The sequence below is a fragment of the Anolis carolinensis genome, chromosome 2, assembly GCF_035594765.1.
Source record: "Anolis carolinensis isolate JA03-04 chromosome 2, rAnoCar3.1.pri, whole genome shotgun sequence".
NCBI lineage: Eukaryota > Metazoa > Chordata > Lepidosauria > Squamata > Dactyloidae > Anolis > Anolis carolinensis.
This window is the reverse complement of record NC_085842.1, coordinates 304,087,556-304,100,477: the sequence shown is the minus strand read 5'-3', so window position 1 is coordinate 304,100,477 and position 12,922 is coordinate 304,087,556. Positions and strand designations below refer to the sequence as shown.

Sequence of the window (12,922 nt, the reverse complement as noted above, 5' to 3'; positions counted from 1 at the left end):
ATCCAACACTTGCTTATCCAACGTTCTGGATTATCCAACGCATTTTTGTAGTCAATGTTTTCAATACATCATGATATTTTGGTGCTAATTTCGTAAATACAGTAATTACTACATTGCATTACTGCATATTGAACTACTTTTTCTGTCAAATTTGTTCTATAACATGATGTTTTGGTGCTTAATTTGTAAAATCATAACCTAATTTGATGCTTAATAGGCTTTTCCTTAATCTCGCCTTATTATCCAATATATTCGCTTATCCAACGTTCTGCTGGCCCGTTTACGTTGGATAAGTGAGACTTTACTGTAATTATGTGGACTTATTTTATGTCTCATTCATTTATGTTGATTTATAATTTACTAAGTTGTTCCTGATTTGTTTATAGATTTGTTCATGTATTTGCTACTACTAGTAGTAGTAGTAGCCATATTTATATCCTGCCCTTCTCACCCCAAAGGGGACTCAAAGTGGCATTACTGTCAGCATTAAATGTTTGCCATTGTATATTTTGTTGTGAACCGCCCTGAGTCCCTTTGGGGAAATAGGGCAGGCTATAAATAAAGTTTCATTCATTCATTCATTCATTCATTCATTCATAATTGCCAAAAAAAAAGGCCAACTACTGCAAACAGACAAGACAGGAAAGATGGCTATACTGGAGATAATAATCTCCCCCGAAATGCCCTGAAATGGCACAATGTCCAGGTCATTGTGAGAAAAAAGGAAATAACCACTAGGAACCAACTGTCCAGAGGATTCTGTAAAGTCTGCTAAAAAGGGAAGGGGCAATAGAGAAAGAGGGGTAACCCCCCACACCCCAGAAATATGAGTTTGCAAAAATAGGGTAGACAGAAGCTTAAGTATTGTGTAATTAATTAAACTTTGATTTGAGTGAGGGAATAATATAATGAACAAAGATTGTCAGGAAGAAGGCAAGTGAAATAATGAAATACGTTTTCTCCCCGATAATAATGGTCCCTGACTAGAGAATGAATATACAATTAGGCTTCCAATCTTTAAAAAAATGCTGACTGTATTAAAACTCCCTTCATTCCTGCCCGACTTCACTGTGTCCCAGAAAAAGAAGTGTTTTTGTCTTGTGCTTGTTGTTCTTGTACCTTGGCGGCTGCTTATCCTATTACAACCTCTCTGATTACTTTTCAGAGCTCACTATGTGTTGCAAATTCCTGTTCCTAATCTTGTTTGTTTGGGGGCCTCATCTCTCTTGATCTACTTGACCTGCTTTCCTACATTTTTCCTTGACCTGTGTTACTCCCTGGCTTCAAACTGAAACTTTTTTTTTTTTTGCAGTCCTGTGTTCCAGATCTAGTTCAGTAAATATGCCAAGTTCATTCCTACCTTTTGGGCATCTGCCCCTCCAGATGTTGTTGGACTATAACTCCCAACTGTACTAGGCAAAATAGCCAATGATAAAGAATGATGAGATATGCAATCCAATTATATCTGGAGGACCACACTTTATGTTCCTCACCCTTAATTCTGGTAGTACTACTACCTGTTGGTATCACCTAGGTGTGTGCCTTCAGATTACTTGTTGACTTAAGGCAACCCCATGAATTTTATAGGGTTTTCTTAGGCAAGGGATACTCAGAGGTGGTTTTGCCAGTTCTTCTAAAATATAGCATACAGAATCATCCAAGTACTAACCAACACTGATGCATTTCAGGAATACTATTTACAAGTAAATTGCATTATGCATGCAGCTGTACTATCTTTGATGTTACATAACAAATATATTAACAGTTGCATATGTAAGCAGATATTTGCATATCATGCATTTCACATGGAGCTAGGAATGTTTGAATGGCCCATACCTATTAACCCGTTTGTTCCCTGTACTATTTTCTTTTCTGAAATGGCAGAAATATACGCTGTGCTTTCTTTATTGCACAAAGGGAGGCCATGCAAGCACACTGGCCTATATGTAGTTAGTTGCACAAGGCTAGCCATCCAGCCAAAGGCTGTAATCAATCAGTACTTAACATAAGAAAGTAGATTTACATAACACAAACCTGATGCGGGCTTTTGGCCAGAGCTGTAACTTTGTCAGTTTATGGCAGTTAGGATTAGGTTTATCTTGCTATCTTTGCTGAAAATTACTTTTAATTATTGTTTCTTGAATACTCCCTAAACATCAGATGCTCTGGAGTCAGCTTTATGGTAAGAATGATTTTTAAATAGCTAACATCTCACGTTTACCCGGCAGTGGACCTCTGTGTTAACCTTAACGTATTATAGGATTTGGATCACTGTGCAAAGAAACATTAACATTATAATAATTCACTTTTATGTATTCTCTAGTTTTTTGAGCAATGACTTCATGCCTTAACTCTTTTCCTCTGCTGGTGTCAGAGGAAGAGCTACAGTTAAATATGTGTGTCCCCCTGAAATAAGTACATATTTCACCATGGTTTATATCTTCCTAGTGCTTTCACTCTCCTCCTCACCCTTTGTTAAGGAGCCCCTGGTTAAATCATTGTGCCGACAGGACTGCTGGCCAAAAGGTTGGTGGTTTGAATCCGGGGAGCGGGGTGAGTTCCCGTCTGTTAGCTCCAGCTTCCCATATGGAGACATGAGGGAAGCATGCCACAGGATGGTAAAATATCTGGGCATCTCCTGGGCAGCCAGTTCTCTCACACCAGAAGCGACTTGCAGTTTTTCAAGTCGCTCCTCACATGAAAAAAAAACTCCTTTGTTACTATATCAATTTTTAAACCATAAGCTTTTTAGGGCAGCAATCTGTCCTCTTATACTCCATACATATAAACAAACAAAAATAAATAAATGCATGTGATTGGACAACATATACAAACATCTTTTAGAATGGGGGAGTTGTTGCACATATCCCATGGGCCACCTGCAAGGCCTCGAGTGTGTGTGGCCTGAATTTCTTTTCCCATTTCAAAGGAATACACTCTTCCAGAAAAGTGAAGGATCATTCCTCCAGACATGATTTTCAGATGAAACAAGGAATACATCTGAGCAGATTGCCTCTAACTATGAAACTTGGGGTAGGAACCCAAAATGATTGATGATGATCTTGTCAATTCTGCTAATGAAGGATAGAGGACTATACTATAAGTGAATGGCTGGCTCTGTAGAAAGTGTGGATGGAGCAGCTTTAACTCTGAGGACAGGCCTGCACAACCTGTGGCCTTTCAGGTGTTTAGGACTCCAACTCCCAGAAGCCCTAGCCAGCGTGTCCAATGGTCAGGAATTCTAGGAGCTGAAATCCCTGGAGGGTCACAGGTTATGTAGGCCTGTTCTAGGACTATGGTGTGTACTTCTTAGACAAAATACAATAGTCTTCCTAGTCTTTGAGAGGTGCAGCCATACTCACATAGACAGACTGCACCTCTCAAAGATTAGGAAGAATGCCTTTGGAAGTAGCATGAAAAATCAATATCAAGAGAGATTTAACCTAAATTGGTGGAGATGATGGCTCAAACATCAGTCCAGGGGAAAGCCCTAAACACCAAGATATGAATTCTAGAGGAGAAGCTGGAGCATAATGGGATCGACAGAAAAACTGACAGTAAATTAACAGATGAGAACAAACAAAGCTTTGCATGTTTATATACCAGTGTGTTAGAGTTTGGGAGACAAACAAGATGAGCTTGAAGTTCTAGTGCAAGAAGGTAAATATTTATTTCATGTCAAAAGCATTGCATAGATAAGTATAAAATGGATAAAATAGAGGGAGCACAAGCAGCTAAATAATTTTAGACCAAAAATGGACAACAGTGACTGCATTGTCTGTAGCTTTAAACGATTCTTCCTCTGTGCATGAGGCAGCGCATTGTGGACAAGCATACAGATGCAGAGTTGTTTGTCCTTCTCCACAGTCACATATGGTGAAGGATTCTACTAGGTAGTGCCATTTTGCCAGGTTGTTTTTTGATCTGCCCGATCTGCTTCTGAGTCTGTTGTACATTCTTGGTTTACCACTGGAGAAGATCCTTGGTGGGATTTCCTGGCTTAGCTGCCCAGAGGGATAGTCTTGCTGTTGTTGGAGGAACATTACGAGGAGTGATGGTTCTCATGAAGCTTTTCTTTGATTTGAGTCTGCAGTGGATGGCTTTCACAGTATTCAACCTGATTTCTCTTGCAGTTAGCAGCAACTTCCCATAGCACAATCGCGCGGGGGGGGGGGGGGGGGGAATTACCAGCTAGCTTATAGAGTCTATCAACAGGTGTAGGTTTAAGACATCATGTGATTATTCTGCGTATTTTGTTCAGTGCTATTTTCACCTGCTTTGCATGGGCAGACCTGTGCCAAGCAGGGCAGGCATACTCAGCAGTTGAGTAGGAACAAGGCCCGGGCTGATGTTCTCATTAATTTTGGGTCTGCACCTGCCAGTAAGTTTCTTCAGGATGTTATTGCATGCTGCTAATTTGTTATTGCTAAATATGATTTTACAGGTATAACGGAGACCTAGTAGGATGGTTTTCATGGCCAGAATGATGCAATTAAAAGGTAGAATCTATTCAAAAGAAGCATATATGGTAGAAAAGGAGAGGGAACGGCATTACAGGTCAAGGAAAAATTCAGTTATACAGAAATCCATGAGAGTGATCAGAGTGAAAGTCCCTGAACTTGTTAACATCAGTAAAAGTAACAGTAAAAGAGTGTAAAAAGAAATAGAGATATAAATAAATGCAATATTGTGCTAGGAGTTTCCTGCAAGCCACCAAACCAAGAAAGGAAATCCAGAAATCTCCAAGATGCAAATATTAGTAGTTATGGCAGATTTCAATTACCCTGATACCTGCCAGAAAACAAATCCTGCTGTGCCTTATAGATAATTTCCTATTTCGAAATGTAGGGGAAGGAACAAGGGGATCAGCAATCCTGAATGTGATCCTAACCAAAAGGGAGGATTTGACATTTCAGGAGGAAGTGACCATATAATATTAGAATTCACAACTGTGGATCAGGGCAAAGAACAACATAGTCAGATACTGATATCAGATTCAGAAGAGCTGATTTTAACAAGTTCAGGGACTTACTTGGTGGAATGCCATGGCTAGACGTGCTAAAGGAAAAAGACACAGAGCAAGGGAGGACATTCTTGAAGAAAAAGCTGCAAAAAGCACAATCCCATAGAAGAAGAGAATGTGAAATATTTGAAAAACGTGGCTGTAAAAAAAACCTCAAGGAGGAAGTGAAAAGAAAACTGAGTATATGTATATATATGGAATGGAAGGAAGGACAATTCACCAAAGAAAAGTACAGATGTATAGCCCAAAATTGCAAAAATAGTAAAAGGAAAGCTAAAGCTCAAAATAAGCAGAGACTACCAAGGCAGGCAAAGAGCAAGATTTTTCAAGGCAAGAGAATAACCAGGAGGCAGTGGGGCTGCCGTTCAATAAGGAAGACCAAATGCTAACAGATTACAATTAAAAGTCAGAACTACTCAATGTTTATCCTGCTTCAGTTTTCCCTAAGAAGACATTTACGTGCCTTCATGCAGCAGAAGAGACTTTGGCAAGGGGTTTGGATGACACATCAAGATGGATAGGAATTAATAGGAAATCATATAGCTAACCTATACTGATTCATATTTGCAGGGTCAGATGAATTTTACCCCAAAGTACTGAAGAAACTTGGTGATGCATTTGCTAAACCTCCTGACATCACTTTTGAGTCATCTTGACAAACAGGTAAGATGCCAAAGGACTGGAGAAGGACAAACATTGTTCACCTCCTAAAAAAAGGGGAAACTAAAGACCAGTCAGCTTAATCATAATACCAGGAAAAATATTATACTGGTTGGTAGAGGAGTCTCTTTGCTAATATCTTGACGACAATGCAATCATCTGTAGGAGCCAACAGAGGTTAGTTAAGAACAAATCCTGCAAATTTGTGGAAATGTTGTGGATGTAATTTATCTGGGGCCCCCATCTACACCGCCATATAATGCAATTTCAGAATGCAGTTTAACTGCATTGAACTGGATTATATGAGTCTACATTGCCATATAATACAGTTAGACTGCATTCCGAAATTGATTTATATGGCAGTGTAAATAGGACCTAGATTTCAGCATAGTATTTGATAAGGTCCCTCATAATATTTTGGTTATTAAACTGTCTTTACATACAATAGATGGGAACATTGGCAGATGGACACATAACCGGATGGGAAACTGTGTTCAAAGAGTTGTCAACAATTGTTGTAAGTTTCATAGAATCATAGAGTTGGAAGAGACTACATGGGCCATCTAGCCCAACCCCCTGCCATGCAGGAAAAGCACAATCAAGGTACACCTGACAGATGGCCATCCAGTCTCTGTTTAAAAGGCTCTAGGGAAGGAGCTTCCACCATGCTCTGAGGCAGAGAGTTCCACTGTTGAACAGCTCTTACGGTCATGAAGTTCTTCCTAATTATCAAGTGAAATTTCCTTTCCTGTAATTTGAACCCATTGCTCTGAGTCCTCTTTGGTCCTCCAGTTGCTTAGGACCAACTTCCAGAAAGCCCAGCCAGCTGTTAGGATTTCTGGGAACTAACGTCCAAAACACCTGGAAGACTAAAGGTTGGGAGCCACCGACTTAGATGACTGGGTGGAGGAAATACAGTACTGATCAGGTTTGCACACAACTGAGAAACAAATGCAAAATTCTACATTTAGGCCACAAACTCCAAATGATAAACTATGGGGAAGATGTGACCAGAGCCGGATTTAGGACAAATGAGGCCCTGTGCTAGTTACGTTCTGAGGTCCCTTCCTTGGGCCCTGAAGGAGGGAGGCCTGGTAGACCTACACTGCCTGCTTTGTGGCACACTCCCATAGACTATCAACTCTTATCATTATGTCTTGAATCACTACGAAACAGAATGCCTTCAAATTAAGAATTGCACCACATCAGCAAAATCCATCATAAAAAAATTGTCAGGAAGATGGGGGGCCCTGGCCAATTGGACCTGTGCTTAAGTACACCTAAGCACAATGGTAAATCCAGCACAGGATGTGACTTCGCAGTACTACATGCAAATCGGACCTTGGGATTTATAAGGGCAATACATACAAATTCCTGTGTCTTGTATGATCCGGCAAAGAAAAGGAGGAGGCAGGTGAGAGATGGGAAAAAAGCAATAAAATTGAAGCAAGGAATTTTTCACATCTCTAGAACCAAGAAGAAAATGATGTGATGAACTTTATTTACACAAGTACTGTGCATTTTAATAGTCTTTTGAACACAGACACATTTCCCATTTCTGTCCTCCTTCACTCCATTCTTATAGATTTCTTCAAAGGCCTTATAAACATTTCAATTTTAGTGTTGAAATATTTAGACAATAATCTTTCTTTCTGTAGATCATTTCTGACATAGAAGCTGGAACACTGTGACAACTTACATTATATTTGGAGTTTCCACTTAGGATCCATTTCATCCCAGTATCGGCAGCCTTTGTGACTGCAGCAGTAAACTTGAGTTGATAACTCTTTCCAGAATTAGAGATCCACCATTTCATTATTTTTAATTATATGTTTCAAATTGCTTTTAATGTTGATAATATTCTAATGCCCATCTTTTGTGGGTTATATATTTTAATTTGGGAGTTGCCTTGAGTTGTGGTTTTGGAGAGTAATGTGGGATTTGAATAATGTTTATAATAACCATCATAATCAGATTATTTCAAATGGATTCCTTTCATTGGCATACTCTGGGGGAAAAACAGAGTCCTGGGTTTTGTTCCACTCTTTTCCTCTCTTTTCTCTCCTGCGCCGAGCTGTGGCGCAGCTGGTTAAGTAGCCAGCTGCAATAAATCACTCTGACCAAGAGGTCGAGTTCTGGGCCAGCCCATGTCGGGGTGAGCACCCGACAATTAAAATAAATAATAGCCCCTGCTCGTTGTTGACCTAAGCAACTGAAAGATAGCTGCATCTATCAAGTAGGAATTTAAGTACTGCTTTGCGGGGAGGCAAAATTAACTAATTTACAGCACCATAAAAATCATACAGCTGCCGTTTGGAATGAGGAAGTATCCATCAAGATGTCACAGTGGATGATGAAGCAGCTGCTCCCCCTGTGGCCGGAATCGAGCGTCTCCTCAGGAATCTGGAAGAAGGTTAAATTGCCTCTGTGTCTGTCTCTGTCTCTATGTTAATATGGCATTGAATATTTGCCTGTATGTGTACATTGTGATCCACCCTGAGTCCCCTTCGGCTTGAGAAGGGCGGAATATAAATACTGTAAATAAATAAAAATAAATAAATAAAGGGGAGTCTACATGATTTGTTCACAAAGAGTTTGCCAATGGCCAAGGTCAAGTGGTGGGTTTCCATTGCTAAATGAGGATTTGAACCCTTGTCTCCAGAGTCATAGTCCAACATTACAATGGCATTGCTAAATGGGCACAAAATGAGGGCATTGTTACTCCAAATAAGAATTCTAGCCTCCAAGTGAACTTTTCCTTTATTCTCTAAACTCTGACACTGCAGTAATTTAAACCTTCAGAAGATCACTTAGCAATACAGTTTGGGCATCCAAACCAAAGAGGCAAGCAAAGCGACCTAGGGAATGGGAGAGCAGCAAATACAAGAACTTTAGGTGTGAAAGAACACATATTTTGGTGCATCAAATGTCAGACCTGTTTTGGGTATATCTGACCTGCTAATTCCAAAAACGGCACTGGTTTCCTGCTATCAGCTCTAGTTTTTGAGACATATGTCATGTACCAGTCTTCATCTGCTTGCCCACAGAAAATCATGACAACCATATCTAAGAAACTAGAGTTGATGTGGCCTGTCCAACACAATTTTCTGAATCAGTGCCCCAATTAATCTTAGGAGCAAGCATAAAAACCAAGACACCAAAACTGTTTTTTAGTTGGGCTGCATTTTAATGCCTCTTTCATTGCAATCCAGGAAACGTGAGGACTGAAGAAAAATTTCTTTGGGGGTTGGCATTCTTATTTGGAGGGGAAATGCCCTCATTCTGCCCCATCCCTTATTGCTTGTACCCATTTCTAGTCTTGGGCAGCCTCTGGCAGAGTTTCTGGATGCACTGATGACAGCTATTAGCATTACATAGCAAGCCTGAAGAGCTACACAGAACTCTTTGAAAATTGTCAAGCCTATTTAGGAGCATTTTGGAAATTTCCTTAACAGATTTGGAAAAGTCTCCATTTTGCTGTTAGCTTCCTTGAGTCCCCATGGGGAGATAGGGTGGGATACAAATAAAGTTTTATTATTATTATTGAGTCCCTATGTTGGTAGAAAGGCGGGATAAAAATAAAGTAAATAAATGAATATTTTGAACTGCAATGCTTGAAAAGCCCCAGGCAATATGGCCAATTGATTTTAACTGTGCACAAGATGGCTCCTTAGCCAAGTCTTCTGATCATCACATCGTGCAAAAGCAGCCACTCAATGAAATGTGAACCACTTTCACAGTGTTGCCAGAGTGGAAACTGTGTAAGGTTCCTGTATCTTTAATAATTATGTAGAAGAGGGAATTCCAACAGATGCTCTTTGTTACTTGGTTGCACAACAAGCAGCCTATGCTGAAATTCACCTGGAAATCTTAAACACTAAACATTACAACAAAATACCAAAAATCTTTGTTCCCAGAATGGAGAATTCTCAGAAAGGATGTGAAACCCCTTGGACATGTCCCTAGTTGTAGAAGAGGGAACATACAGAAATTAATGTGTATGTGGGAGACACTGATTAGACTTTCTTCCTGTCATCTCTACAAATAGTAAAAACTGTGGTTCAAGGTAAAGTGAGGTGAAATTGACAAGGACTGTACATTTTCCAGGAACTCTACAGAACAGTACTGTCTAAAGATGGGCCTCTTGAATCAGATAGATAGACAGATAAGGCAGAAAACTGGCGGGGCAGCATTCTTCTCAGCAAAACTCTCACAGGCTACTCCATCAAGCTGGACAAAACAGACATGCTTTATGTTTATTTTTTTGTCTTCAATGGGTTGTGCTGCATTTGTGACAGAGGCTCTCATAACAGCTACAAATTAGAGCAGGAATTAGGATGGCAAAAAATAAGCGAAGAGAAACAATAACATTGGGAGTACAACCATTTGGAAGATATGTCATTTGGAATCTATGGAACAAATGAATATGTGTATGGTTTTAATGTTGAGGAACAGGACAACATGGCAAGGAACTGATATTATCTAATACTAGTGAGCGAATGCCTGGTGAAAAAAGGAAAACTGACCCACTGGGAATAAAAATGGAGTGTGTGTGTGTGCAGTTGTATGTAATCGTGGGAAATATGACACATTTGCAGAAGACAATCATTCAAAGCACTCCACTGGCAGAACTTTACATTGAAATTTCTGAGGACCTTTTTTCATTAAGAGGATTAAATATCTTTTTAAACTGTTGTATGAGAGGCAATTTAACTTAATGATTCAAAAGGTTCTTCAGAATTATTTGGAAAGGATTATGAATATGGAACAGAACAAAGGTCCTTCAAGACCAATCTTATGCAATAAATCAAAATTGTCCATATATCCACCCTAAACATCAACATTTGGAAAGGTTGCTTTGTGGATTAAAACTCCCACATTAGACCAGTTAGCATGGCCACTGGCTATATTGGCTGGCAGATTCTGAAAGATATTTTTAAAATTTAATTTTAAAAGTTCTGACATGCAGACTGGCACATGCAATTTAAATCACAATGTACCACATACAGAGAATAAATATAACTTCCCAAATATTCTGTTACAACCTGCCCATGGAGGGAAAAATCAGAACAAATCATCACTAATAACTGAATTTAGGTCTTAACACTTATATGAATATCATATTCTAAAACCACCCCTTAACTAATGTTTTCTGGGCAGTGTACACATTAAAAACATACAAATTCCAGGTTAAGTCTCCTTTATCCAAAATGCTTAGGACCAGAGATTTTTTTGATTTTGGAATACCTGTATTTGTATATACAGTAGAGTCTCACTAATCCAAGCTAAACGGGCCGGCAGAAGCTTGGATAAGCGAATACGTTGGATAATAAGGAGAGATTAAGGAAAAGCCTATTAAACATCAAATTAGGTTATGATTTTATAAATTAAGCACCAAAACCTCATGTTATACAACAAATTTGACAGAAAAAGTAGTTCAATACGCAGTAATGTTATGTTGTAATTACTGTATTTACGAATTTAGCACCAAAATATCACGATATATTGGAAACATTGACTACAAAAATGGCTTGGATTATCCAGAGGCTTGGACAAGCGAGGCTTGGATTAGTGAGACTCTACTGTACATAGTGAATGAGAGAGAATGGGAAAGGGGGTTAGTCACACATCCATTGGTCACTGAGCTCTCACTCAAGAAGTCCCTGTCCAACTACTGTTGGAAACTTAGCAGAAAAAAGAGAAGGGGGGCAGAGAGGTCAACACTTACATAAGGTTCCTACAAAAAACATATGTTCCTGACACTTCCCCGTCTATCAGCATACTTTCTACCCTTTTAGCATAGTAGCTGGGAAGGGAGGGAAGATCTTCATCAACCCACCCACAAATAGTTTTTTATTCTCTCTTGACTAGATATAGGTGTTACCTAATGAGGCCATTACATGCTTGCCATAAAAACCACATGCTTCCATGGGCTGAGTTAGAAAAGTCTAGAACTTTGCTTTTTAAAAGGGTTGTGTCACCTTGCCTCCCCCACCTCTTCCTTTTCCATCCTCAGGGCTCCTTGAGGGGAAACTCGGAGGATGCTGGATGTGTGACTAGCGCCCTTTCCCAAAGACAGTAGTGGCCACTGGCTGCCAAAAGTTTCATATTTTATTTTTTTAAGAGAATTTTACACTTTTTTTGTTTTGTTTTTTGTGTGTGGGTATATTTTTGTAGATTGTAGACTTTTATCTTTCTCTCTCTTTCCCAAAAGTTTCATATTTTAGAACAGAGGTCTCCAAACTTTTTAATCCGAGGGCCAGTTCAAAGCCCCTCAGACTACAGTTTGGAAAAAACACGAACAAATTCCTATGTACATGGCACATATCTTATCTACTGTGCAAAAACATGAAAAAATAATAAAAATGAAGAACAGTTTTTACCAACATAAATTTATCAGCATTTCAATGGGAAGTGTGGGCTTACTTTTGGCTGATGAGACTGAGGGCAACCCTAAGTCTAAAGATTAGGATAGGGGCTGGGTAAATGACCTTGGAGGGCCACATCCAACCCACAGGCCTTAGTTTGGGAACCCCTGGCTTAGAGTATTTCAGATATCTGGATAAGGGAGATTCAACCTTTAGTTATTTATGTAACAAGAGAACTATAACAAGGGACTGGGAAGGGGTTTTCTTAAAGACTGGAGACTGACAACAGACTGAATATTCTCTTGATTTGTTTCTACTGTACCCACATTGGCCCCAATCCAAGTCTAAAGGAGAACAATTGCATTAATGGCACTTACATAATTGTTGACTTAATTCAATGAGTTTATTTTAGTTGGATCAAACAATTGGGATTGGTGAAATACATATATAGCCCTCTCCTGTTTTTACCCTCTTCTTCTCTGGAGCGCTTCCTACTCTGACATTGCTTTTCATATGAGTTTTACTTGGTTCCCCCCACTAGGTAGAAACTTAAAATCTTCTTCTATCAATAATAGTAACACAATGTCAATCAGTTTTAAAATCAGAGCTATTCCGTTAGTAAAAAATAACATTCCTTGTAGGTGGAAATGTGTGTCTTCAAAGAAATATTTGTGGGAACTAGAAATGTTATGCAACTCCATATAGCTACAATGATTTCACAATGATTTTAATGATATCACAGCCCCTATGATCTTTTCTATAACTTTTGACAGCTGTCTTGGAAAGGAGAAGAAAGAAGTACTTACAGCCAACAGATGAACCGCTTGGTAGGATTATATGATGTAAATATCTAGGAAAATAAGGCAGAAGA

The 12,922-nt window shown here is 39.2% G+C and overlaps 1 protein-coding gene across 1 annotated transcript in view; it reads right to left on the bottom strand.

Annotated features, from left to right (window-relative positions):
* prlr (prolactin receptor) overlaps nt 1-12,922 on the bottom strand; it is a 196,911-nt gene that overhangs the window by 150,087 nt on the left and 33,902 nt on the right. The window contains exon 4 of the mRNA XM_062972495.1: nt 12,858-12,901. The gene's annotated coding sequence lies outside the window, so the exon portion shown is untranslated. The remainder of the gene's footprint in view (nt 1-12,857; nt 12,902-12,922) is intronic.